The 22,749-nt window shown below is 44.3% G+C and overlaps 1 pseudogene; it reads right to left on the bottom strand.

Annotated features, from left to right (window-relative positions):
• The window catches only part of LOC124017221, a 31,356-nt pseudogene extending 9,120 nt beyond the window's left edge, over positions 1-22,236 (bottom strand).
• Between the last annotated feature and the right edge of the window lie 513 nt (positions 22,237-22,749).

Genomic DNA, 22,749 nt, shown 5'->3' with positions numbered 1-22,749 from the left:
GTGAGCCATGACCAGCCTTTCAAAGCACCATGGCTACCACCGTGAATGCTATGGGGCGGTAGTCATTTAGGCTGGTTACCTTCGCATTCTTGGGCACAGGGACTATGGTGGTCTGCTTAATTAAAATATGTGGGTATTACTGACTCGGTCAGGGAGAGGTTGAAAATGTCAGTGAAGACACTTGCTAGTTGGTCCACGTACTCTTTGAGTACACGTCCTGGTAATCCGACTGGCCCACGCCCTTGGGAATGTTCACCTGTTTAACTTTTTTGGGATAGGGGGCAGCATTTTCACTTTTGGATGAATAGCGTGCCGAGACTGAACTGCCTCCTACTCTGTCCCAGATGCTAATATATGCATATTATTATTACTATTGGATAGAAAACACTCTGAAGTTTCTAAAACTGTTTGAATGATGTCTGTGAGTATAACAGAACTCATTTGGCAGGCAATATTTTTCAAAACAGTGCCTATTGAAATCCCAGTGAGATATGAATGAGGATGCACTTCCTAGGGCTTCCACTAGATGTCACCGTCTTTAGAAACTGGTGTGAGGATTCTACTATAAAGTAGGGGCTCATAATAGCTCTTTGAGTGAGTGGTCTGGCAGAGAGACTCGGTCTCATGATGCACGCTCCTGACAGCATTTGCTCTCGTTCCAATGCTTTTCTTCAGACAATGAAATTCTCCGGTTGGAACCTTATTGATGATTTATGTTAAAAACATCCTAAAGATTGATTGCATACATCATTCGACTTGTTTCTATGGATTGTAACGGAACTTTTCGAGTCTGGAGGAAGTGCTCGCGCCTCATAAAGATGGATTACTGGGCTGAACATGCTAACAACAAGTGGCTAAATGATGGGCTTTATAGAACTTTATGGAACAAATTAGTAACTTATTGTCGAACTGGGATTCCTGGGAGTGCCTTCTGATGAAGATCATCAAAGATAAGTGAATATTTATAGTGTTTTTTTCCTAGATTCTATTGAAGCCAAAATGGCGGATATTCCTCTGGCTGTTTTGGGTTCTGAGCGCCTGTTCTCAGATTATGTTTTTTCCATAAAGTTTAAAAAAAAATCTGACATAGACTTATCCTCTATGCAACAGCTATCTTTAATTCTGTGAAAACACTTGCATCTTCTATCAATGTTTATTATGGGTATTTCTGCAAAATCACCAGATGTTTTGGGATCAAAACATTACTGCACGTATCCCGCCAATGTAATCTGAGATTTTTGGATATAAATATGTACATTATCGAACAAAACATACATGTATTGTGTAACATTATGTCCTATGAGTGTCATCTGATGAAGATCATCAAAGGTTAGTGATTCATTTTATCGATATTTCTGCTTTTTGTGACTCCTATCTTTGGCTGGAAAATGGCTGTGTGTTTTTGTGACTTGACTCTGACCTAACATAATCATATGTTGTGCTTTCGCTGTAAAAAAAATGAAATCGGACTCGATGGTTAGATTAACAAGATGTTTATCTTTCATTTGCTGTATTAGACATGTTAATGTGTGAAAATTACATATTTCTAAAATATATTTTTGAATTTTAGGCACGGCCTTTTCAGTGGAATGTCCGCTAGCCGAACCCCTGCCCTAGAAAGTTTAAAGGTCTTGTTCACATCAGCTACGGAGTGCGAGATCACACAGTCTGGTGCACTCATGCATACTGGTGCTCTCATGCATGCTTCAGTGATGCTTGCCTCGAAGCGAGCATGAAAGGCATTTAGCTCATCTGGAAGGCTTGCGTCACTGTGCATCTCGCGGCAGGGTTTCCATTTGTAGTCAGTAATAGTTTGCAAGCCCTGCCATATCCGACGAGTGTCAGAGCCGTCTTAGTCCAGAGCAATCTTAGTCCTGTATTGACACTTTGCCTGTTTGATGGTTCATCTGAGGGCATAGCAGGATTTCTTATAAGCGTCTGGATTAGTGTCTCGCTCCTTGAAAGCGGCAGCTCTTGCCTTTAGCTCGGTACGGATGTTGCCTGCAATCCATGGCTTCTGGTTGGGATATGTACGTACTGTCACTTTGTGGACGATGTTGTCTATGCACTTATTGATGAAGCCTGTGACTGAGGTGGTATAGTCCTCAATGCCATAGGATGAATCCCGGAACATATTCCAGTCTGTGCTAGCAAAACAGTCCTGTAGCGTAGCATCGCGTCATCTGACCACTTCCTTATAGAGCAAGTCACTGGTACTTCCTGCTTTAGTTTTTGCTTGTAAACAGGAATCCGGAGGATCGAATTATGGTCAGATTTGACAAATGGAGGACAAAGGAGAGCTTTGAATGAGTCTCTGTGTGTGGAGTAAAGGTGGTCTAGAGAGTTTTTCCCTCTGGTTGCACATGTGACATGCCGGTAGAAATGAAGTAAAATTAATTTAAGTTTGGACTGCTAAATAAAGTTCTGATTTAAACATTTAATTAAAAAGATGGCATGGGGGCGCTGAGGAGAACATGGCCTGACAAATTTATAGTGAATGTACAATTTTTATGGATTAGAGTATGATTAAAATGCAGGCATCATGCTCCACTATTGATTGGCATTGATTGCATGTCTCCGTCTTTGCTGACCAAGAACATTCTGACCAGGGTTTCATTTCTTTTATGGCTACTTTATTGATTGACTGCCAGTTTATTATGATGAAATCACTTTAACAATGATTTTGCAAGAGACAACACACCCCCTTTAAAAGGCACCCTGTTACCACAACACTACTCCCGGTAGCCTATATTGTTGGCGTCATTTTCATCAAGGCAAACCTACTATATTAAAGTTTAGACTAGGACCTCTATAAGATAAGATTATGTTTGACTTTGAGGTTAGCTAGCATAAAGTACCTAGGAGTATGGCATGAAGAACCTGACACTTGGATAATGGGACCTATAAAGGAGAGAGGAGCAAAACAAGCTGACATAATACCTAAAGACCTTGCCCTGAACCATATCTCATATAACTATAGTGTATTTAACTATAGTGTATTTAACTTAACTCCACTTTCAATTTGTTGACTCTTTACCCAGACATCCCTTAGTGATGCACAGTGCCTTCAGAACGTATTTACATTTACATTTAAGTCATTTAGCAGACGCTCTTATCCAGAGCGACTTACAAATTGGTGCATTCACCTTATGACATCCAGTGGAACAGCCACTTTACAATAGTGCATCTAAATATTTTAAGGGGGGAGGGGGTGAGAAGGATTACTTTATCCTATCCTAAGTATTCCTTAAAGAGGTGGGGTTTCAGGTGTCTCCGGAAGGTGGTGATTGACTCCGCTGTCCTGGCGTCGTGAGGGAGTTTGTTCCACCATTGGGGAGCCAGAGCAGCGAACAGTTTTGACTGGGCTGAGCGGGAACTGTACTTCCTCAGTGGTAGGGAGACGAGCAGGCCAGAGGTGGATGAACGCAGTGCCCTTATTTGGGTGTAGGGCCTGATCAGAGCCTGGAGGTACTGAGGTGCCGTTCCCCTCACAGCTCCGTAGGCAAGCACCATGGTCTTGTAGCGGATGCGAGCTTCAACTGGAAGCCAGTGGAGAGAGCGGAGGAGCGGGGTGACGTGAGAGAACTTGGGAAGGTTGAACACTAGACGGGCTGCGGCGTTCTGGATGAGTTGTAGGGGTTTAATGGCACAGGCAGGGAGCCCAGCCAACAGCGAGTTGCAGTAATCCAGACGGGAGATGACAAGTGCCTGGATTAGGACCTGCGCCGCTTCCTGTGTGAGGCAGGGTCGTACTCTGCGGATGTTGTAGAGCATGAACCTACAGGAACGTGCCACCGTCTTGATGTTAGTTGAGAACGACAGGGTGTTGTCCAGGATCACACCAAGGTTCTTAGCGCTCTGGGAGGAGGACACAATGGAGTTGTCAACCGTGATGGCGAGATCATGGAACGGGCAGTCCTTCCCCGGGAGGAAGAGCAGCTCCGTCTTGCCGAAGTTCAGCTTGAGGTGGTGATCCGTCATCCACACTGATATGTCTGCCAGACATGCAGAGATGCGATTCGCCACCTGGTCATCAGAAGGGGGAAAGGAGAAGATTAATTGTGTGTCGTCTGCATAGCAATGATAGGAGAGACCATGTGAGGTTATGACAGAGCCAAGTGACTTGGTGTATAGCGAGAATAGGAGAGGGCCTAGAACAGAGCCCTGGGGGACACCAGTGGTGAGAGCGCGTGGTGAGGAGACAGATTCTCGCCACGCCACCTGGTAGGAGCGACCTGTCAGGTAGGACGCAATCCAAGCGTGGGCCGCGCCAGAGATGCCCAACTCGGAGAGGGTGGAGAGGAGGATCTGATGGTTCACAGTATCGAAGGCAGCCGATAGGTCTAGAAGGATGAGAGCAGAGGAGAGAGAGTTAGCTTTAGCGGTGCGGAGCGCCTCCGTGATACAGAGAAGAGCAGTCTCAGTTGAATGACTAGTCTTGAAACCTGACTGATTTGGATCAAGCAGGTCATTCTGAGAGAGATAGCGGGAGAGCTGACCAAGGACGGCACGTTCAAGAGTTTTGGAGAGAAAAGAAAGAAGGGATACTGGTCTGTAGTTGTTAACATCGGAGGGATCGAGTGTAGGTTTTTTCAGAAGGGGTGCAACTCTCGCTCTCTTGAAGACGGAAGGGACGTAGCCAGCGGTCAGGGATAAGTTGATGAGCGAGGTGAGGTAAGGGAGAAGGTCTCCGGAAATGGTCTGGAGAAGAGAGGAGGGGATAGGGTCGAGCGGGCAGGTTGTTGGGCGGCCGGCCGTCACAAGACGCGAGATTTCATCTGGAGAGAGAGGGGAGAAAGAGGTCAGAGCACAGGGTAGGGCAGTGTGAGCAGAACCAGCAGTGTCGTTTGACTTAGCAAACGAGGATCGGATGTCGTCGACCTTCTTTTCAAAATGGTTGACGAAGTCATCTGCAGAGAGGGAGGAGGAGGGGGAGGGGGAGGAGGATTCAGGAGGGAGGAGAAGGTGGCAAAGAGCTTCCTAGGGTTAGAGGCAGATGCTTGAAATTTAGAGTGGTAGAAAGTGGTTTTAGCAGCAGAGACAGAGGAGGAAAATGTAGAGAGGAGGGAGCGAAAGGATGCCAGGTCCGCAGGGAGGCGAGTTTTCCTCCATTTCCGCTCGGCTGCCCGGAGCCCTGTTCTGTGAGCTCGCAATGAGTCGTCAAGCCATGGAGCGGGAGGGGAGGACCGAGCCGGCCTGGAAGATAGGGGACATAGAGAGTCAAAGGATGCAGAAAGGGAGGAGAGGAGCGTTGAGGAGGCAGAATCAGGAGATAGGTTGGAGAAGGTTTGAGCAGAGGGAAGAGATGATAGGATGGAAGAGGAGAGAGTAGCGGGGGAGAGAGCGAAGGTTGGGACGGCGCGATACCATCCGAGTAGGGGCAGTGTGGGAAGTGTTGGATGAGAGCGAGAGGGAAAAGGATACAAGGTAGTGGTCGGAGACTTGGAGGGGAGTTGCAATGAGGTTAGTGGAAGAACAGCATCTAGTAAAGATGAGGTCGAGCGTATTGCCTGCCTTGTGAGTAGGGGGAAGGTGAGAGGGTGAGGTCAAAAGAGGAGAGGAGTGGAAAGAAGGAGGCAGAGAGGAATGAGTCAAAGGTAGACGTGGGGAGGTTAAAGTCGCCCAGAACTGTGAGAGGTGAGCCGTCCTCAGGAAAGGAGCTTATCAATGCATCAAGCTCATTGATGAACTCTCCGAGGGGACCTGGAGGGCGATAAATGATAAGGATGTTAAGCTTGAAAGGGCTGGTAACTGTGACAGCATGAAATTCAAAGGAGGCGATAGACAGATGGGTAAGGGGAGAAAGAGAGAATGACCACTTGGGAGAGATAAGGATCCCGATGCCACCACCCCGCTGACCAGAAGCTCTCGGGGTGTGCGAGAACACGTGGGCGGACGAAGAGAGAGCAGTAGGAGTAGCAGTGTTATCTGTGGTGATCCATGTTTCTGTCAGTGCCAAGAAGTCGAGGGACTGGAGGGAGGCATAGGCTGAGATGAACTCTGCCTTGTTGGCCGCAGATCGGCAGTTCCAGAGGCTACCGGAGACCTGGAACTCCACGTGGGTCGTGCGCGCTGGGACCACCAGATTAGGGTGGCATGTGGAGCGTTTGTATGGTATGTGCAGAGAGGAGAGAACAGGGATAGACAGACACATAGTTGACAGGCTACAGAAGAGGCTACGCTAATGCAAGGAGATTGGAATGACAAGTGGACTACACGTCTCGAATGTTCAGAAAGTTAAGCTTACGTAGCAAGAATCTTATTGACTAAAATGATTAAAATGATACAATACTGCTGAAGTAGGCTAGCTGGCAGTGGCTGCGTTGTTGACTTTGTAGTCTAGCTGGCAGTGGCTGCGTTGTTGACACTACACTAATCAAGTCGTTCCGTTGAGTGTAATAGTTTATACAGTGCTACTATTCGGGGGCTAGCTGGCTAGCTAGCAGTGTTGATTACGTTACGTTGCGTTAAAAGAACGACAATAGCTGGCTAGCTAACCTAGAAAATCGCTCTAGACTACACAATTATCTTTGATACACAGACGGCTATGTAGCTAGCTATGTAGCTAGCTACGATCAAACAAATCAAACCGTTGTGCTGTAAAGAAATGAAATGAAAAATGTGATACTACCTGTGGAGCGAAGCGGAATGCGACCGGGTTGTTGAGTGCGGAAGTTCTATTCAGTAGACGTTGGCTAGCTGTTGGCTAGCTAGCAGAGTCTCCTACGTTAAGGACGACAAATAGCTGGCTAGCTAACCTCGGTAAATTAAGATAATCACTCTAAGACTACACGCTCTAAACTACACAATTATCTTGGATACGTAGACAGCAAAGACAACTATGTAGCTAGCTAACACTACACTAATCAAGTCGTTCAGTTGAGTGTAATAGTTTCTACAGTGCTGCTATTCGGTAGACGGTGGACGTTTGCTAGCTGGCTAGCTGCTGGGCAGATAGCAGTGTAGACTATGTTAGGACGACGAAATACGAAGTTGCAATAGAAGTGCTGACTGTTTCACTTTGTTGTCCTCTTTCTTTTCCTTTTTCTTCTGTCCTTCTTTTGTCCTTATTTAGTCTTCCTTTCTTCTGTTAACTAGATATTTTTTGTTGTTATTCTTTGTAAGCTAGCTAGCTTCTTACAGGAGAGTCCCTAGCAACTGCTTAGCAACAAGTAAACAATTCTGCTAGCAATTCAACTAGCTAAGATAACTGTACAATTTTATGAAAAATAGTTAATTTTTCAAAAGCCCGTCTTTTTTGGTTTGTTCCTGGTTTTGTCTTCTATTGAGTCTTGCAGTTTTCTCTTGATTTTTTCGATGTACTTCACTCTATTCACACCCTTTGACTTTTTCCACATTTTGCTGTATTACAGTCAATGATGTATATAAACCCTGGATTGCTGATTGCTATGTATTGGCCATTGAGAGGCTTTGAAGCCACCTGTCGGCCATATTGGCACTCCCCAGTTGGAGCAGTCCTCCATAGGAATGAATGCAATTCTACAGTATTTCAATTAAACATTTCAAGGACAAAATTAGATGTATTTAAGTATTTGTATTGTTGTAGTGGGGACAGTATCATTAGAAATCTCAGAAATGATACTTTAAGGAAAATGTTTTTATATATTTTTCTGTTTTTATGGTTAGTTTACATAATTTTAATATAATAACACATTTCTGTAATAGAATAAAAAAGTGGCAAAAACAAACGTAGACAATAATAAATGCATTTATATAGCAACCAAATTAGTTTAACATTGATGGGGGAGTGCCAAGTTGGAGGCATGGTGGCTCTCTATCAGTAATTGGTTACAACCTGAATTTAAAATGGATTCGATTGACATTTTGGTCACTGGCCTACACACAATACCCAATAATGTCCAAGTGGAATTATGTTTTTTGAAATCTTTACAAATTAATAAAAAATTAAAAGCTGTAATGTCAATAAGTATTTAACCCCTTTGTTTTGGCATGCCGAAATAAGTTCAGGAGTAAAATAAATGTGCTTAACAAGTTACATAATAAGTTGCATGGACTTGAACATGATTTTTGAATGACTACCTCATCTCTGCACCCCACTCATATAATTATCTGTAATGTCCCTCAGTCTAACAGTGAATTTCAAACACAGATTCAACCACAAAGACCACAAAAAAGCAGACTTTGAAAATCCCTTTGAACATGGTGAAGTTAGTCATTACACTTCGGTTTCGTATATCAATACACCCAGACACTACAAAGATACATGCGTCCTTCCTAACTCAGTTGCCGGAGAGGAAGGAAACCGCTTAGGGATTTCATCATGAGGCCAACAGTTAGAGTTTAATGGCTGTGACAGGAGAAAACTGAGGATGCATCAACAACATTTAGTTACCCCACAATACTAACCTAATTGGCAGACTGAAAAGTAGGACGCATGTAGAGAATAAAAATATTCCAAAACATGCATCCTGTTGCAACAAGGCACTAAAGTTATATTGCAAAAAAATGTGGAAAAGCAATGTACATTTAGCCCTGAATACAAAGTGTTATATTATGGGCAAATCCAAATACATTGCTGAGTACCACTCTCCATATTTTCAAGCATAGTGGTGGTTGCATCATGTTATGGGTATGCTTATACAGTGGCGAAAGTATTCACCCTCTTGGCATTTGTCCTGTTACCGGCGATAAATAACAAAGAACCCGCTTTCACCCTCGCGCATGGAAACACTACAGCCAAAATGGGAGTCACTTAGAAAAACTACAACTTCTAGCTCAGTTTTCCAAAAATCAGCCCGAAACTCTTTCTGAAGACTGTTGACATCTTGTGGAAGCCCTAGGAACTCAACAATCTGGGAGGACTTTGCCTCATAATTAACATGAAAGCCATTGGAAACAGTGGAAGGCTGATTTGTTTTTGTTGAATGGTTTGAATGGTTTTGTTGAATGGTCCTCGGGGTTTCGCCTGCCATATCAGTTCTGTTATACTCACAGACATCGTTTTAACAGTTTTAGAAACTTTAGAGTGTTTTCTATATATGCATATACTAGCTTCTGGGCCTGAGTAACAGGCAGTTTACTTTGGGCATGTTTTTCATCCGGACGTAAAAATACTGCCCCCTACCCAAGAGAGGTTAAATTACAGGTTGTAATACAACAAAAAAGGAAAAACACCAAAGGGGATGAATACTTTTGCAAGGCAAAATGTACTGGAGAGTTTTTCAGGATAAAATATATGTGTAATAGAACTAAGCACAGGCAAAATCCTAGAGGAAAACCTGGTTCAGTCTGTTTTCCACCAGAGACTGGGAGATGAATTTACCTTTCAGCAGGACAATAATCAAAAACACAAGGCCAAATCTACACTAGAATTGCTTACTAAGAAGACAGTGAATGTTCCTGGGTGGCCGGGTTACAGTTTTAACTTAAAACTGCTTGAAAATCTATGGCAAGACTTGAAAATGATTGTCTCACAATGATCAACAACCACTGACAGAGCTTGAGGAATTTTGGAAAGAATAATGGGCAAATATTGAACAATCCAGGTGTGCCAAAGCTTTTAGACATTTACCTAGAAGGACACAGCTTAATCGCTGCCAAAGGTGATTCTTTGTATTCACTCAGGGGCATGAATACTTATGTAAATTATATTTGTCTGTTTTTAATTTTCAATAAATGTGCTAAAATATCTAAAAACATGTTTTCACTTTGTCATGAGGGGTTATTGTGTGTAGATGGGTGAGATGGATTTAAAAATATATATATTTTGTATTCAGGCTGTAGCACAACAAAATGTGGAATAAGTCAAGGGGTATGAATACTGAAGGCATTGTATCTGTTGAAATATCTGTTGAAATATCTTATATTTACAGCAGGAAAATAATTTGTTGTGTGTGTGTGTGTGCCAGCATGTGTACCTTCTATCTGCTTGTTAAGCATCAGTTGATATGGAGGTCAAACAGGTGGACACACCCTGCATCTTGGTGGGGAAGGCAGAGACTTGGGCCTGGTGACCCACAGTGAAACAACCTCCTTAGGAGGCCAGGCCTGTTCAGAAAGGAGGTTATGCTCCTGTTAGGGACAGCAGGCTTCTTATGCAACATTCATCCTGGGCTCTCTGGAAACCAAACTCTGGTTTCTGTAATACATAGGAGATCTGAAGGGAGCAGTCTGACAGATCGTACCTGGGTAAGTTCGTGGAAATTGTACTCTGACACCAGGTTCTCTTGAGTTGACATATGCAAGTCAAAAGTCTCCCTGAATGTTTTTGTTGGTTTTAGTGTTTAGTTGTGAAAATACTTAACAGGTGTTATTATATATTCCTTTTTTTTGTATCTCTGTAAAAATATCAGTGAGTATAATGTGTGTGAAGGGAAATCTTTGGATGTGTTTTTAAATGTCTATTTAAATAGGAGTCTTTGTTACATTATTTTAAAATCCTCTGTGAAAGATACCCCAAGGTCAAAGGTTTACATTACCTTCAACTGTGATGCCATGGGGGAACACCCCCAGCCCTTTCCTGACCTAGAATTCGCCACCGCCAGACTTTGTTACCGCAAGCTTCTAAATAATGCAACTGACATTTTGGTCTTCTTCAATAATTCAGAGTGGTTTAAGAGATTAGTTTGTGATGACCTGTCATCCATCAGTAACGAGTAAACCTTATATAATGACTCTCAATCCGGTGATCTAATCTTCACAATGTGAACCATAACAAGGAAATTACTGGGATATATATGCTCTATAGACAAATTGGGGACTTTTTTTGTCTGTCACTTTAAGTGATTTCACATTGCTGCATTTTCAACTGACGTGTATTCTTTTTGAATGGTACTGATTTCTTTGAAGTCAGACTGAGGTACTGCAGTCTCTAACTTATACATCTATGCAGCAGACAAAATGGGTTGGAGTCCAGCAAAAACAGGTAATGTCCCAAGAGATAAAGATTGATGACTGATTACAGAGTGGTGACTCCTGCTGCGCTGTAGTATGCTGTCCCTCAAGGTTAATGACCAGACCATGTGAGAGGAAACCTAAGTCCGACATCTGTCCTGCTTAAGACCAAGCACCAAAGGCTGAAATGACGTTTCTATCCATTTTCAGATTTGTTGGTATGTTGGTCCATTAATATTAGTATTTTCAATAAGTAGACATTTAAATGTAAAAAAATATATAATCATTTGTTTATCATACCACCGTCATCAACTTTTTAATTCATTTTAACCACTAAAATGGACATACATTAATAATTTCAAAGCTCACGTCATTAAATTACAAAAATGGAAAAGTGTTAAAAACTGGACGATATTTAGGAACTTACTTGGAGAGATGGTGATTGGGTCTAAATAGGCATTTAGTATTTGGTAGTCTAAATGCAGTGTACATGTCTTTAACTGCCAACTCTTCACACACCCCAACTTATTTTTCTAAGCTTCAGAAGCATCTGCATTCACCAAATTGTGTGTGGATATCTTTAGATATGTTCTCTAGACTTGCCCAGAGGAAAATGTTGATACACTACATCACCAAAAGTTTGTGGACATCTGCTCATCAAACATCTCATCCCAGATGTGTTTGATGGGGTTGAGGTCAGGGCTCTGTACAGGCCAGTCAAGTTCTTCAAATACTGATCTGATTTGACATTTTTAATACACCATTTATAATTTTTAGAAGAAATAGGGAATTATTTAAGAAATGTGCAAGGGTACCAATATATTTGGCCACAACTGTATAGGATGTATGGTTGATATTGATAACAAAGCGCTACAGAGGGTAGTGCGTAAAGCCCAGAACGCTCCCTGCCATCCAGGACCTTTATACTAGGCAAAGATATCTCACTCGTATTATCAGAGAACCAGGGTTACGAAAGTAACCTTGAGTTCACTTTCAAATACCCATTTTTATTTCTCACTATGGGGATATGGCCAATTCTTATATCGCAGACATGCTCTCCGAAGCCAGGGTAGTCCCAAAAGCATCACCTCTCAGAGGCTTCGACACTGAAGACAATATGCGCCAACAAAGGTGCAGTGATGTCCAGTTGGTAAAAACCTCAAACGTATGAGGGGTGACCCAACATGCCACATCGCAAATATCTCATAAGAGATGCCTTTGAACAGTGCCCAAGAGGTAGCCATACATCTGGTGGAATGAGCCCTCAGGCCCTCCGGGGCTGTAAACCTATTATGTCTGTGACATTGTGAAAGTACAATTCAATAATGAGGAGGCAGAGAGGTACAGTGCATTCAGAAAGTATTCAGACACCTTGACTTTTTCCACACTTTGTTATGTATTTCCTCATCTATCTACAGACAATAACCCATAATGACAAAGCACAGCCGTGCCATCTGTTCCAAAACCAAGTTTACCAGTTTAAAAAGCTAATTGATCATTAGAAAACCTTTTTGCGATCATGTTAGCACAGCTGAAAACTAGAATCGGCTTCCTATTTTGCAACACTTTTTATTATACCTATATTTAACTAGGCAAGTCAGTTAAGAACAAATTCTTATTTTCAATGACAGCCTAGGAACAGTGGGTTAACTGCCTGTTCAGGGGCAGAACGACAGATTTGTACCTTGTCAGCTCGGGGGTTTGAACTTTCAACCTTCCGGTTACTAGTCCAACTTTCTAACCACTAGGCTACCCTGCCGCATCCTTCACTCATGCTGCCAAACATACCCTCGTAAAGCTGACTAATCCTACCGATCCTTGACTTCGGCAATGTCATTTACAAAATAGCCTCCAACACTCTACTCAGCAAATTGGATGCAGTCTATCACAGTGCTATCCGTTTTGTCACCAAAGCACCATATATTACCCACCACTGTGACCTGTATGCTCTCGTTGGCTGGCCCTCGCTTCATACTCGTCACCAAACCCACTAGCTCCAGATCATCTAGTCTTTGCTAGGTAAAGCCCCTCCTTATCTCAGCTCACTGGTCACCATAGCAGCACCCACCTGTAGCACGCGCTCCAGCAAGTATATTTCACTAGTCACCCCCAAAGCCTATTCCTCCTTTGGTCACCTTTCCTTACAGTTCTATGCTGCCAATGACTGGAACGAATTGCAAAAATCACTGAAGCTGGAGACTCATATCTCCCTCACTAACTTTATTTATTTATTTTTGCTCCTTTGCACCCCAGTATCTCTACTTGCACATTCATCTTCTGCACATCTATCACTCCAGTGTTTAATTGCTAAATTGTAATTACTTCACCACTACGGCCTATTTATTGCCTTACCTCCCTAATCTTACCTCATTTGCACACACTGAATATATATTTTCTTCCATTGTGTTATTGACTGTACGTTTGTTTATTCCATGTGTAACTCTGTGCTGTTGTTTGTGTCGCACTGCTTTGCTTTTTATTGTCCAGGTCGCAGTTGTAAATGAGAACTTGTTCTCAACTGGCCTACCTGGTTAAATAAAGGTGAAATAAAAAAAAATCTGTATCCTTCACTACCGCTCTGTCACTGCTCATCCATATATTTTATACTGATATATTCTCATCCCATTCCTTTACTAGATTGTGTTTATTAGCTTGTGTTAGATATTAGGTTATGTTGTGGAATTGGTAAATATTACCTGTTGGATACTGCTGCACTGTCAGATCTAGAAGCATAAGCATTTCGCTACTCTCACAATAAAATCTGGTAACCATTTGTAGGTGACCAAATAAATTTGATTTACATTTACACATTTACATTTAAGTCATTTAGCAGACGCTCTTATCTAGAGCGACTTACAAATTGGTGCATTCACCTTATGACATCCAGTGGAACAGTCACTTTACAATAGTGCATCTAAATCTTAAAGGGGGGTGAGAGGGAATACTTATCCTATCCTAGGTATTCCTTAAAGAGGTGGGGTTTCAGGTGTCTCCGGAAGGTGGTGATTGACTCCGCTGTCCTGGCGTCGTGAGGGAGTTTGTTCCACCATTGGGGGGCCAGAGCAGCGAACAGTTTTGACTGGGCTGAGCGGGAGCTGTACTTCCTCAGTGGTAGGGAGGCGAGCAGGCCAGAGGTGGATGAACGCAGTGCCCTTGTTTGGGTGTAGGACCTGATCAGAGCCTGGAGGTACTGAGGTGCCGTTCCCCTCACAGCTCCGTAGGCAAGCACCATGGTCTTGTAGCGGATGCGAGCTTCAACTGGAAGCCAGTGGAGAGAACGGAGGAGCGGGGTGACGTGAGAGAACTTGGGAAGGTTGAACACCAGACGGGCTGCGGCGTTCTGGATGAGTTGAAGGGGTTTAATGGCACAGGCAGGGAGCCCAGCCAACAGCGAGTTGCAGTAATCCAGACGGGAGATGACAAGTGCCTGGATTAGGACCTGCGCCGCTTCCTGTGTGAGGCAGGGTCGTACTCTGTGGATGTTGTAGAGCATGAACCTACAGGAACGGGCCACCGCCTTGATGTTGGTTGAGAACGACTGGGTGTTGTCCAGGATCACACCAAGGTTCTTAGCGCTCTGGGAGGAGGACACAATGGAGTTGTCAACCGTGATGGCGAGATCATGGAACGGGCAGTCCTTCCCCGGGAGGAAGAGCAGCTCCGTCTTGCCGAGGTTCAGCTTGAGGTGGTGATCCGTCATCCACACTGATATGTCTGCCAGACATGCAGAGATGCGATTCGCCACCTGGTCATCAGAAGGGGGAAAGGAGAAGATTAGTTGTGTGTCGTCTGCATAGCAATGATAGGAGAGACCATGTGAGGTTATGACAGAGCCAAGTGACTTGGTGTATAGCGAGAATAGGAGAGGGCCTAGAACAGAGCCCTGGGGGACACCAGTGGTGAGAGCGCGTGGTGAGGAGACAGATTCTCGCCACGCCACCTGGTAGGAGCGACCTGTCAGGTAGGACGCAATCCAAGCGTGGGGCGCGCCGGAGATGCCCAACTCGGAGAGGGTGGAGAGGAGGATCTGATGGTTCACAGTATCGAAGGCAGCCGATAGATCTAGAAGGATGAGAGCAGAGGAGAGAGAGTTAGCAGTGCGGAGCGCCTCCGTGATACAGAGGAGAGCAGTCTCAGTTGAATGACTAGTCTTGAAACCTGACTGATTTGGATCAAGAAGGTCATTCTGAGAGAGATAGCGGGAGAGCTGGCCAAGGACGGCACGTTCAAGAGTTTTGGAGAGAAAAGAAAGAAGGGATACTGGTCTGTAATTGTTGACATCGGAGGGATCGAGTGTAGGTTTTTTCAGAAGGGGTGCAACTCTCGCTCTCTTGAAGACGGAAGGGACGTAGCCAGCGGTCAGGGATGAGTTGATGAGCGAGGTGAGGTAAGGGAGAAGGTCTCCGGAAATGGTCTGGAGAAGAGGGGAGGGGATAGGGTCAAGCGGGCAGGTTGTTGGGCGGCCGGCCGTCACAAGACGCGAGATTTCATCTGGAGAGAGAGGGGAGAAAGAGGTCAGAGCACAGGGTAGGGCAGTGTGAGCAGAACCAGCGGTGTCGTTTGACTTAGTAAACGAGGATCGGATGTCGTCGACCTTCTTTTCAAAATGGTTGACGAAGTCGTCTGCAGAGAGGGAGGAGGGGGGGGGGGAGGAGGATTCAGGAGGGAGGAGAAGGTGGCAAAGAGCTTCCTAGGGTTAGAGGCAGATGCTTGGAATTTAGCGTGGTAGAAAGTGGCTTTAGCAGCAGAGACAGAGGAGGAAAATGTAGAGAGGTGGGAGTGAAAGGATGCGAGGTCCGCAGGGAGGCAAGTTTTCCTCCATTTCCGCTCGGCTGCCCGGAGCCCTGTTCTGTGAGCTCGCAATGAGTCATCGAGCCACGGAGCGGGAGGGGAGGACCGAGCCGGCCTGGAGGATAGGGGACATAGAGAGTCAAAGGATACAGAGAGGGTGGAGAGGAGGGTTGAGGAGGCAGAATCAGGAGATAGGTTGGAGAAGGTTTGAGCGGAGGGAAGAGATGATAGGAAGGAAGAGGAGAGAGTAGCGGAGGAGAGAGAGCGAAGGTTGGGACGGCGCGATACCATCCGAGTAGGGGCAGTGTGGGAGGTGTTGGATGAGAGCGAGAGGGAAAAGGATACAAGGTAGTGGTCGGAGACTTGGAGGGGAGTTGCAATGAGGTTAGTGGAAGTACAGCATCTAGTAAAGATGAGGTCGAGCGTATTGCCTGCCTTGTGAGTAGGCGGGGAAGGTGAGAGGGTGAGGTCAAAAGAGGAGAGGAGTGGAAAGAAGGAGGCAGAGAGGAATGAGTCAAAGGTAGACGTGGGGAGGTTAAAGTCGCCCAGAACTGTGAGAGGTGAGCCGTCCTCAGGAAAGGAGCTTATCAAGGCATCAAGCTCATTGATGAACTCTCCGAGGGAACCTGGAGGGCGATAAATGATAAGGATGTTAAGCTTGAAAGGGCTGGTAACTGTGACAGCATGGAATTCAAAGGCGGCGATAGACAGATGGGTCAGGGGAGAAAGAGAGAATGACCACTTGGGAGAGATGAGGATCCCGGTGCCACCACCCCGCTGACCAGAAGCTCTCGGGGTGTGCGAGAACACGTGGGCGGACGAAGAGAGAGCAGTAGGAGTAGCAGTGTTGTCTGTGGTGATCCATGTTTCCGTTAGTGCCAGGAAGTCGAGGGACTGGAGGGAGGCATAGGCTGAGATGAACTCTGCCTTGTTGACCGCAGATCGGCAGTTCCAGAGGCTACCGGAGACCTGGAACTCCACGTGGGTCGTGCGCGCTGGGACCACCAGATTAGGGTGGCCGCGGCCACGCGGTGTGGAGCGTTTGTATGGTCTGTGCAGAGAGGAGAGAACAGGGATAAACAGACACATAGTTAACAGGCTACAGAAGAGGCTACGCTAATGCAAAGGAGATTGGAATGACAAGTGGACTACACGTCTCGAATGTTCAGAAAGTTAAGCTACGTAGCAAGAATCTTATTGACTAAAATGATTAAAATGATACAGTACTGCTGAAGTAGGCTAGCTGGCAGTGGGTGCGTTGTTGACACTACACTAATCAAGTCGTTCCGTTGAGTAATAGTTTCTGCAGTGCTGCTATTCGGGGGCTAGCTGGCTAGCTAGTAGTGTTGTTTACGTTACGTTGCGTTAAAAGAACGACAATAGCTGGCTAGCTAACCTAGAAAATCGCTCTAGACTACACAATTATCTTTGATACAAAGACGGCTATGTAGCTAGCTATGTAGCTAGCTACGATCAAACAAATCAAACCGTTGTACTGTAATGAAATTAAATGAAAATGTGATACTACCTGTGAATGCGACCGGGTTGTTGAGTTCTATTCAGTAGACGTTGGCTAGCGTTGGCTAGCTGTTGGCTAGCTAGCAGAGTCTCCTACGTTAAGGACGACAAATAGCTGGCTAGCTAACCTCGGTAAATTAAGATAATCACTCTAAGACTACACACTCTAAACCTAAACAACACAATTATCTTGGAACGAAGATACGAAGACAGCTATGTAGCTAGCTAACACTACACTAATCAAGTCGTTCAGTTGAGTGTAATAGTTTTCCAGTGCAGCTAATTAGTGGACGTTAGCTAGCTGGCTAGTGAAGACTACGTTAGGACGGCAAAATACGATAATACGATAATTACGCAATTATCTTTGATACAAAGATGGCTATGTAGCTAGCTGAGAAGAAATTGCTAAGATTAGACAAATCAAACCGTTGTGCTATAATGAAATATAATGAAATGTAATGAAAAAGTTATACTACCTGCGGGAGCGAAGTGCGATGCGACCACTCGCTCCAAACCGGAAGCGAGACCCTGTCTGCCATCTATTCATTGCATAATGCCATGGTTATCTACAGGGCAGACAATAGGCCTCTGCATCTCAGAGGCCAAACACAGTAAATAATAATTAGTACAGGGGCCCATGGTATAATCTTCAGTATCATCACAAAATCAATTGAATCATTTTGTTAAATAGACTGTGATGATACAGGATAATATAACTGAGTAAACACTCGACACATTTTCATTTTCTGTTGATGAAAGTAAAGAAATCCGACTGCAATGAAAGGTTGTGGTCATTCTTCATAAATTCTCTCGCCAGTTATTTACATAATATAATCAACAGATCGTAAACACCGTTATAATGAAAGTCAACCATGGCAAGTGTATTTTCAAGTTATTGTTTCATAATTCAAACTCTGGAAGTTGAGAAATTGTATTTCTTTTTTCTAAGATAGTGATTTATTTGTGATTATTTACCCTAATGAATGCCTTAACGGTATCATGACACAAGGTGAGGCCCAGATGCAGACACAGGAGGCAGATGGTTGGAGTTCAAGATATTTTATAATACAAAAGGGTGTAGGCAAGAGACTGGTCGTGGACAGGCAAAACTGCCATAAAAAAGCCAGACTACAGTTTAACTGCACATGGGGACAAAGATCGTACTTTTCAGAGAAATGTCCTCTGGTCTGATGAAACAAAAATATAACTGTTTGGCCAGAATGACCATCGTTATGTTTGGAGGACAAAGGGGGATGCTTGCAAGCCGAAGAACACCATCCCGACCGTGAAGCACGAGGGTTGCAGCATCATGTTGTGGGGGGTGCTTTGCTGCAGGAGGGACTGGTGCACTTCACAAAATAGATGGCATCATGAGAAGGAAAATTACGTGGATATACTGAAGCAACATCTCAAGACATCAGTCAGGAAGTTAAAGCTTGGTCGCAAAGTGGTCTTCCAAATTGACAATGACCCCAAGCATTCTTCCAAAGTTGTGGCAAAATGGCTTAAGGACAACAAAGTCAAGGTATTGGAGTGGCCATCACAAAACCTTGACATCAATCCTATAGAAAATGTGTGGACAGAACTGAAAAAGAGTGTGCGAGCAAGGAGGCCAACAAACTTGACTCAGTTACACCAGTTCTGTCATGAGGAATGGGCCAAAATTCACCCAACTTATTGTGGGAAGCTTGTGGAAGGCAACCTGAAATGTTTGACCCAAGTTAAACCATTTAAAGGCAATGCTACCAAATACTAATTGAGTGTATGTAAACATCTGACCCATTGGGAATGTGATGAAAGAAATAAAAGCTGAAATCATTCTCTACTATTATTCTGACATTTGACATTCTTTAAAAAAGTGGTGATCCTAACTGACCTAAGACAGGGACTGTTTACTAGGATTAAATGTTAGGAATTGTGAAAAACTGTGTTTAAATGTATTTGACTGAGATGTATGTAAACTTCTGACTTCAACTGTATATACACTGTACAATGAGGAATTCAACTGCAAAATACTAGTCTTCTCCCATTTTGTAAACCATTGCCCCCTTCCACAAGGTGTAAAAACAACAACTAAGAATAAAATAACATACTTGATACAAAACAAAAAGGTGAGGAATATAAATCAATCAACTCTAATTAGCACATGTTGGACAGTATGCTTGTGTGTGTGCATGAACTTCGCAGATGTATTTCTCACATGTGCAGCACATAGTATTTGTTTTACAGTCCTTCTTTGGGGGGCAGAATTGGCATCTTCTCCTCTTGCCTGCCCCAGCTGCAGCCTCAGGTGGATCAGGACAAGATTCAGCCTCCTGAACAGCTTTCATAAGCGCAGCAGAGGCTGCTATGTGGAGGAGGCGTGCCTTTCTTTGAATGTGTGGTGTTAAAAGTGCCTTTCCCAGCTGCTCCAGGAACACCCCCATCTTGTTCCGCTTATCAGATCGATGGAACAGTAGTGGAGAGGGTAGTAAGTTTTAAGTTCCTCGGCATACACATCACAGACAAACTGAATTGGTCCACTCACACAGACAGCTTCGTGAAGAAGGCGCAGCAGCGCCTCTTCAACCTCAGGAGGCTGAAGAAATTCGGCTTGTCACCAAAAGCACTCACAAACTTCTACAGATGCACAATCGAGAGCATCCTGGCAGGCTGTATCACCGCCTGGTACGGCAACTGCTCCGCCCACAACCGTAAGGCTCTCCAGAGGGTAGTGAGGTCTGCACAACGCATCACTGGGGGCAAACTACCTGCCCTCCAGGACACCTACACCACCCAATGTTACAGGAAGGCCATAAAGATCATCGAGGACAACGACCACCGAGCCACTGCCTGTTCATCCCGCTATCATCCAGATGGCGAGGTCAGTACAGGTGCATCAAAGCTGGGACCGAGAGTCCCAAAGCTGGGACCGAGAGTCCCAAAGCTGGGACCGAGAGACTGAAAAACAGCTTCTATCTCAAGGCCATCAGGCTGTTAAACAGCCACCACTAACATTGAGTGGCTGCTGCCAACACACTGACTCAACTCCAGCCACTTTAATAATGGAATTGATGGGAAATGATGTAAAATATATCACTAGCCACTTTAAACAATGCTACCTAATATAATGTTTACATACCCTACATTATTCATCTCATATGTATACGTATATACTGTACTCTATCATCTACTGCATCCTTATGTAATACATGTATCACTAGCCACTTTGTTTACATACTCATCTCATATGTATATACTGTAGTCGATACTATCTACTGTATCTTGACTATACTGCTCTGTACCATCACTCATTCATATATCTTTATGTACATATTCTTTATCCCCTTACACTGTGTATAAGACAGTAGTTTTGGAATTGTTAGTTAGATTACTTGTTAGTTATTACTGCATTGTCGGAACTAGAAGCACAAGCATTTCGCTACACTCGCATTAACATCTGCTAACCATGTGTATGTGACAAATAAAATTTGATTTGATTAGATTTATCAGGCATCCAGGTAGGGTTGATCTTGTTCCAAATCACAAAGGCATTGTATGAGGACACATCAATGATGTTATGGAAGATGACCAGGGGCCAGCGGGCAGTCATCCTCCTGCAGCTGTAAGATCCCAATAACCTTGTCCAGGTTGTCCATGCCTCCTTTGTTGTGGTTGTAGTCCAAGATCATGGCTGGCTTCCTGTCATCACGATCATTGATCTCAGCCGTTTTGTGCAGTGTGCTCAGGAGGACCACATTCTTGTTCCTCTTTGGGAGGTAAGAAACTAGAGTGGTGGTGGGGGTGAAGGCAAACTTTGATGAGAAGGTGTCTCTCCCCATTGTTGCGAGGAGTGCAGGGGGGAGCTCAGGCTTGTTCTTTCTAACTGTGCCAACCATGGTAATCTTCCTATTCAGGAGCTGATGGCTGAGTTCATAAGTGGTGAAGAAATTGTCACACGTAACATTGTGCCCCCTCCGTCCATCTGTCACATCAAGCACAACCCGCATCCCCTGGTTCTTCTCCAGGTCTCCACTGGTCGGCTTCCCTGTGTAGACTTGTGTCTTCCAAGCGCAGCTGGATTGTGCATCACAGGCCACCCATATCTTGACGCCATACTTTCCTGGCTTGCTGGGCATATACTGCTGGAAAGGACAGCAACCTTTTGACAAAAGAGAACACTATCGGTAATTAGTATCAGTGTCACAGAAACCAATCACATAAATCAATGATATTGCAGCAATACATAATACAATGAACAGTGAAAACCACTTACATTACAGATATGAAAATAAAAATGTACCTCTGAATGGAACCAGTTGCTCATCCTGTAACGGTTTTCCTGCTCTTCTGAGGAGGAGTAGGAAAGATCGGACCAATGCGCAGCGTGGTAAGTGTCCATTTTTAAATTAATTGTAACTGAATACAAGAGAACTAAATGAAAACCGAACTAGTTCTGTATGGTAAAACACAGACACAGAAAACAACTACCCACAACCCATAGTGGGAAAACAGGCTGCCTAAGTATGGTTCTCAATCAGACAGCTGTCCCTGATTGAGAACTATACCCGGCCAAAAACAAAGAAATACAAAAACGTAGAAAAAGAACATAAAACACCCACCCTAGTCACACCCTGGCCTAACCAAAATAGAGAATAGAAAGCCTCTCTATGGCCAGGGCGTGACACATCCACTGTTACTTCAGGCCCAGGGTTGTAGAGGCCCAGGCAGACACTCCACCCACTTCTCCCAGACCTCTCTTATGGTTGCCAGTTTGTCTCTCACACGTCTTGCAGGGCTCGACTCATGCTTATCAAATCGTAGCATTCTTGAGAAAGTGTGAAAAACTTTCAGTGGCATTGTGGCACGGAAACTTGCCCTTCCACTCTCTGCATCCCAGAGACTATATGTTGCCTCGCCTTGTGACCTATACACACCCGCTAAGATTAGCAGCCCTTTGTAGGCACGCAGGTAAATCTCATCCATCCTTTTCCAGTTGTCTCCATATTTACGGGAATCCTCCAAATTTGTAATCTCCAGGATGATTATTTCGATCGCTGGTGTGATGAACATGTAAACTCAGCAAAACAATTAACACCCCTTTTTCAGGACCCTGTCTTTCAAAGATAATTTGTAAAAATCCAAATAACTTCACAGATCTTCATTGTAAAGGGTTTAAACACTGTTTCCCATGCTTGTTCAATGAACCATAAACATAAATAAAAATGAATGAACATGCACCTGTGGAATGGTCGTTAAGACACTAACAGCTTACAGACAGTAGGCAATTAAGGTCACAGTTATGAAAACCTAGGACACTAAAGAGGCCTTTCTACTTTCTAAAACACCAAAAGAAGATGACCAGGGTTCTTGCTCATTTGCGTGAACGTGCCTTAGGCATGCTGCAAGGAGGCATGAGGACTGCAGATGTGGCTAGGGCAATACATTGCAATGTCCGTACTGTGAAACGCCTAATACAGTGCTGCAGGGAGACAGGACAGACTGCTGATTGTCCTCGCAGTGGCAGACCACATTTAACAACACCTGCACAGGTTGGGTACATCTGAACATCACACCTGTGGGACA

This window comes from Oncorhynchus gorbuscha, linkage group LG03 (assembly GCF_021184085.1).
Source record: "Oncorhynchus gorbuscha isolate QuinsamMale2020 ecotype Even-year linkage group LG03, OgorEven_v1.0, whole genome shotgun sequence".
NCBI lineage: Eukaryota > Metazoa > Chordata > Actinopteri > Salmoniformes > Salmonidae > Oncorhynchus > Oncorhynchus gorbuscha.
Note: the sequence above shows the minus strand (reverse complement) of the source record. Positions and strands in the feature narration are given on the sequence as shown.